Source organism: Polyodon spathula, chromosome 6 (assembly GCF_017654505.1).
Source record: "Polyodon spathula isolate WHYD16114869_AA chromosome 6, ASM1765450v1, whole genome shotgun sequence".
NCBI classification, from domain to species: domain Eukaryota; kingdom Metazoa; phylum Chordata; class Actinopteri; order Acipenseriformes; family Polyodontidae; genus Polyodon; species Polyodon spathula.
In genome coordinates this window covers 12,406,781-12,413,849 of record NC_054539.1, presented here as the reverse complement: position 1 = coordinate 12,413,849, position 7,069 = coordinate 12,406,781, and positions in this window count along the sequence as shown.

Here is a 7,069-nt window from a genome sequence, read left to right as displayed (position 1 = left end):
TACTTTCCTCTCTCTCTCTTTCTCCTCACCACCACTGTTCGAAAGCTCTCTGAGTCAAAACCTACACGCAAGCCACAGTCTTTTATACAGTTGGTTTTAATTAGACAATGAAATCACCCATTACTTCATAAACAATGAATTGAACATTAATGTTTCAGGAGACCTCTAGTGGTCAAAATGTCAGGGAATAATGCTGTCTATTCTCAAACTTTGTATCGAGGGAACTTAATAGCTCCCTGATTACTTTACCACTATATATATATATATATATATATATATATATATAATATATATATATATAGATATATATATATATATATATATATATATGTGTATGTATGTGTCAACATCAGTTTTCAAATGTATGTGGTTACCTTTGGAAACTTAAAGATCTAGAATTTTAAAAAAACAGTTTTGTTTCTTCAAATCCTTTTGACCGTGCTGTTGATAGGTTTACTAGCACAACCTTACAGTTGCAGTGAATCGCAGAGGTCGCAGAGATTCCCAAAGTCTTTTAACCGGTTATAGTAAATACATAGTACCTACCTTAATTTCGGAATATTATTTTTGTGTTCGGGGTACTTTCTACCTTGATGGAGGTACGCATATCCATCTCACATTAGAAGAAAAACAGCCCCATAGAAGGATATTACCACCTCCATGCTTGACAGTAGGTATGGTGTTCTTTACTTTGTACACCTCACCAGATTTTCCAGACACAATGACTATCAGCGTGACCAAATAGCTTGATTTTTGTTTCATCACTCCAGAAAGCTTTGACTAGAACTCATATCCATCATTCAAATGCTGTTTTGCAAACTTTAAGCGGTTGTCTTTGTAAAGTTTTCCTAAAGGTGGCTTTTTCCTTGGCCATGCGACCTTCACCGTGCAATCCTCGACCTATGGTTGAAATGAAAACCCCAGCCCCATTTGCAGCGAGTTCACTTTGAATATCTTTGGCAGTCAATCTTGGATTGTTATTAACCTTCCTCACAATTCTTCTACTTGTTCTTTGTAAAGGAAGATTCTTTCTTCCTGACTGAGGGAGTGTTGTGACAGTGCCACGAGTATTGTACTTCTTGATAATAGAAACAATAGTTGAAATTGTGATACTCAAATGTTTGGAAATCTTGTATCTTTCTCCGATAAGAACGATAAAGAATTTTCTGCCTGATGTCTTCAGATAGCTCTTTTCTTTTTCCCATATTGATTGGTAATGATAGCAATCATCCTATGCCTAACCCTTTTAGACACTCTAACAATGTTCACCTACAATCCAGCATTTTCTAGACTTTTCTTCAATATGGTTCTGCATTATCATATTAAAACTTGTAGTACCTTGTAGACAATACTATCATAGAATCAAAGGGTATGAATACTTTTGAATTAACATTTCTTGTAAAAAAATTTTCCCTCATCCACAAAAACAAAACTTTTGCTACAAAAGATTTTTTCTAAAATTCTTTGTTTTTGAGAAATTTCTAGAAATTATAAATTTCCATTGGGGTTTGTAAACTTTTGACTACACTGCTGAAAGTATTGCTACACAGGCTTCAAAGAAAACAACAGGAGTCCCTTTCACAGCACTTATTAAATATTTTGGCATCACGCAAAAAATATAATATAAGGCCATTTCACAACTTCATATATGTGTCACAATAATTATCGAAAAGATTCCTGTCATTGGATTTCAATTTTCCTTGAACAATTGATTATATAGACTCAAAGAAATCATCTGTTACATTGTAATGAAAGGTTATATATATATATATATATATATATATATATATATATATATATATATATATATATATATATATATATATATATCCTTTATATATATCTTTTATTACAATGCAACAGCACTACAAGTATATATATACGTATCGTATATGTCTAGTATATATATATATATATATATATATATATATATATATATATATATATATATATATATATATATATATATACTGTACCGTGCTCCCTCATTATAAGGCTCTTGATTATAACATGCCTTGAATGTAACGCTCCTATAGCATGTCCCCCAATTCCCTAGTGATTCATACAATATTTCTAGAGTAAATACAGTAGTAGGAGAAGTCAAAAAGGATCCGTGCACTGTGACAAGGAGAATGGTGACAAGGAAACCACTACACGCCTCTTGTCACCACTCTCCTGGTACTCCTGCTACTACATGTAATTGGGGATCTAAGCACCTGGTTTTGTTTGTTTGTACATCGTTTTTAAGGTGCGGTAAGAACTTTATTCAAGACAGTAAATACAGTACTGGTGTTATTCAAACTGTAAACAGCTTCTCAGTCTAACTTCCGTTTCTGTCTCTCCCTTTTGATATAGTATCTGAACTGAAGAAAAGCTGCGCTGGCACTTATAACAGACAAATGATACCCAGACTTGCAGATAAAACAGCATCTTTTTTTTTTGTTGGAAATTCAACATTTAGCTGCCCTCTTATCCAGTCTCACACTAATAGTTCATGAGATAGTAGGTGTTCGTCTGCTGCTGTGACTGCAGCAGAAAAAGATCCACCGATGGTTTCCCAGATAAGCCACATGGAAGCTGGACAACGGGATCGAATTGTCTGTCATTTTGATTTGGGGTACAATGTGTTCAGGTCAGAAATGCCATTCACAATCTTTACAGGGCTCGTTTGTATCAGCAGTAAGATTGGTGCTGACTTGGGAGAGGCTACAAGCGACAACGATCTGAGAATGATTATTTGTATTATGATTACTGTTTATGTTGCTGTTACCATGGTAACAGCTAGGTTGCAGGTTTGCTTGTAAAAAACAAAACTAGTAAAAAAATACTTTTTTATTTTTCGATGTGGGCTATTGACGTATTGCTCCAGTTTTTAATATAGCATGTTATAGATTCTTACATATTGCCGTGGAAGAAAGTTGTGGGGAGCACTTAGCTAATTTAGTGAATACATTTCTTGAATGCCAACAGTAGGAGAATGAAGTCTGTATCTGCTTGATCAATGCTTTTAAATCCGTGTCCATTTTTGGGTCTTTATTGGCGCCCACATACACTGCCACCATATGTAATAAGACTGCAACTCTCACATGGTTTGTTGCCCCTTTAAAACACAGACCCAGGACACAGCTATGGATTTTCCCAGCGCTGACGCGCACTTTTAATTACAAAAATAAACAAAATAAACGAACACAAACAAACACCTAGCCCCTTCGAAGCACTGACTACACATTGGTTGCAGGTCCCTGACTAGCTCTCAGGACGGAGATACCGTTTACCTGCAACGTAAACACAAAAATGATCACACAGGTTAAATACAAACTGCCTGGCTACAGCGCACACTTTATGCTCCCTTCTACTCAACAGCCTCGAGTAGACTGGCTGCTGACTATTTATACCCTGCATCCGGTTCTAATTTACAATAATCCCCAGGTGCGGGTGATAACTGAACAAATGAAATAAACAAAACGTGCATTTTGCACATGTTTTGGCAGGGAGGATATTAACCCCCTCCCTGCCATGTTACCCCCTCTATATATATATATATATATATATATATATATATATATATATATATATATATATATATATACTGTACTGTAGAGGAGATCTAGAGGAATATATTTTTTGACGTCACTGCAGTGATCACACCATTTTGGGAAAAAAAAGCTTACCGAGTCCTATATATTATATATATAATATATAATATATATATATATATATATATATATATATATATATATATATATATATATATATATATTTTGAAAAAAGGCGTAATACCACAGTAGTGACGTCAAAAAGTGATAATTCCTCTAGAGGAAAATATACTTTAACTTTGACCCGTTCGACTCCTCAAGACCATCACTTTTAATTCAAACACAAAATGTCTCATTTTCAATGACTCGACAATACCCATGGTATAGAAATGTTTAATCATTAATGATCATCAAAATGTGAATACATTAAAAAAAAAAAAAAAAAAAAAAAAAAATGTGAAGCTGGCACATTCTTTCTCAGAGAAACTGGAGAGGAACGGGAAATTAACAAGGTAAAGGCTATTATCCAAATAAAGCTTGGTCTTGTCTATTAACATATCTTGCAGAGAACGACACTGTACAAATTTTAATGACGTGAAAAAAGAGCATTAAATTTTGGTAATGAATTTATGACATTACTGAAACCCTAGGTGTGTGAATTTGAGTGACTTGTAACTCAATATAGACGACTATATTGGAAATGCTGTATTTTACTTTAAGCCACCTAAAATGAGTAGATCACATTTATCCTTACTAATGTTCAATATGTACCAACTATATAACTTTGACTGAGTATATATATACACAAACATACACACACACACACACACAAAAAAAAACTATGGTATTTATTTATTTATTTACAGTTTCTTGAAAATGTGTTCATATAGATTTACAGTAATCCACAACTCGAAAGAGCAATACATTAAACACATAATATACAGTATAAGCTGCCAGATAAGCTAGTGAAATAGCAACTGACTTATTAACCGAGCAACAGAATTCATGAGAAATACAAATTAGATATAACCTGTGGGGATGGGATTTCTGCAATAGATTACCTAGCTATTCAAACTTCCCCATTTAGCTCAATTCAATATTGAAAGTGCAGCTGTGCTTTCTCAGCCAACATTGTTTGGGTACATGAAAATGAAATAATACCTCAGTTAAAACTGGTACCTGTTAAACAAAACCTACACTACCGCAACCGCCAAATATTGAATTACGATGTGATAGATTAGTCTACTGAGTCTGTAGCACCTGTTGGGTTTACAATGACATTTGTCAAGGACTTTCACCCACAAAAACGTAATATGTCTAGAATTATAGACACAGCTGTTCGTTTAGGCTTGTTGTTATAACCAGAATGCTGTTGGCAAAGTAATTTGTTTTACAAAGAATTATTTGATGGTAAACGAACATTTCAGTATAGCCGTAATGCTATAGTGACAAAAAAAGTAAGTTACAGCTTCAGAATTAAAATATATAAGTTAAGATAATTGAACTAAAATTATATATCTTACGTATAGCAACCAGGATGATCAAGGGCCAGAGAATGTGTTATCTGTGCAATGAAAAAGTGGTTTTATCCCAGAATTCACAAAATAGCTACTTTATGAAGTCAGTAAGCCTTAAACAAAGGCTGTGGGCTTTTGGGCTGCCTGCTTGTTTGAATTTTTTTAAACAATATGACATACACTGTAAGTCATGCAGTATTCAAGTAGTTAGGTTTAACAGCAGAGTTTACATTAGTCGTAATTAGTTTACCAAAACTTTTGCTATCAAAGGAAATGGGGGATTACAAACGTGGCCAAAACCCAGATTTGTTTATTTATATATTTTCCTGTTTGGGCTGTACATATTTTTAGGGAATACCATGGTTACATAAACATGCTGCTTTCCACATGCATTTCTGTAGTGATATGATTATCATTCACAATAACATTTTAAGCATTTGATGATTGAGCTTTATTTAGGCAGTGAACATTTTTCCTTGTAACATCTGGTATTTTTTGCCAATTTTAGAATTTGTAAATAATAATTTAATTTACTTTTTCTTGCTAATAACGGAATTAGTTCAATACATGTAATGGTTGCTAGGAATGGGTGAAACTGCTATGTATTCTGAGTCTTTTTCATCCTTGTGTGTGTGTGGGTGTCTGGGTTTCTCTCTCTCTTTTCCCTCCTACTCTCTCTCTCTATCCCCCCCCCCCCCCTTTCTCTTATCCTATGAGCTCATCTGAGGAATGTGCAGTAGTGTGGGGGATGTAGAATGTTATCTATTGTGAGCTGGGGTGGGGTTTGTGGATTTATGTATTGTTACAATGTTAAACTCACTCACAGTTGGAAAACCAGGAGAGAGGCTGACACGTGCCAATTATCCAGAGCTAATATCTAAGTATTTTACATTATCTGTTACACTGTATCAGGGTTAATTCATAATCTCTAGAAGTAGTGAATTTCCCTGCATAATTGTACCTGTATGTTGATAATAAAACCTGATTACTGTGACTTGAAATTGTTAATTGTGTCTGGTCACGTTTACTCTCATGGATATTTAATAAAATATTAGGCTTGTTTTCTTGCAAACTGGAGACCACGAAGGGACATGAGACATAAAAAGATCTAGAATAATAGCTATTCAATTTCAATAAGAAGTTGGGACTACCCTGCATTAAGACACGTCAGTCATTTTTCACTCCTTGCATAAGGAGTAAACAGGGAACAAGTTTCTAAAAGACTAGCAGTGAATTGCATACAGAAAACCTATTGGTAAATAAGGATTATACCCTAATTACTATATGTAGGGAAATAGTATTGGTTTTACCAACCCTGATTTAAAGCGTGTAGCGGGGGAATGAATGGGTAGTGTAAAGAGTGGCTGAAGAGAGCTGTGGGGTATACATGCCACAGTTTTGCCAGAGTACACTACCATACGAGTAAAAAAGTTGGGAGTTGTTATTACCGCAAGGGCCAGAGCACAGCATCAGGACAACTTAATCTGAGGGTACGGGGACTCGATAGAGGAGTCCCAAAACTAGTAGAATAGGAGCAGCATATTTTGCTGTAGTTGTTCTCTCCCATTAAGGAGAAATTATAGCAAAATATACTGAGAAATGTGGAAAAAAAAGAAAAGTAGCTACTGCACTGCTGGCCTTGCAGACAAGTTACAAGGTAAAAAGGTAAAAATAAAAAGTTAACTTCATGTCAGGAGAATGTGTGCAAGATTAAACAACAGCATAACTGGTTACAAGACAATGTTAAAAATCTTGAAAAAAAAAGAATCTCTGATGCAGCACTTAATGCTGACATCCAATTACATTTTAGAAAAGAAAATAAATTGAAAGAATGAATGATGCATAGGGAGCCATTAAGTTCAAGGCAAAAATAGCGGAGCTGCCCGCACACCAAACAGTGCCTGCACTTTTAAATTCAGGGGAGGCATGGGATTATAGTCCTCCCCAGACTCAAGCTTTGCTCCACCTATGGCCGAGTGTGGTGCTTCAGCAGGGTGAGTGGAACCCAACGGTTGT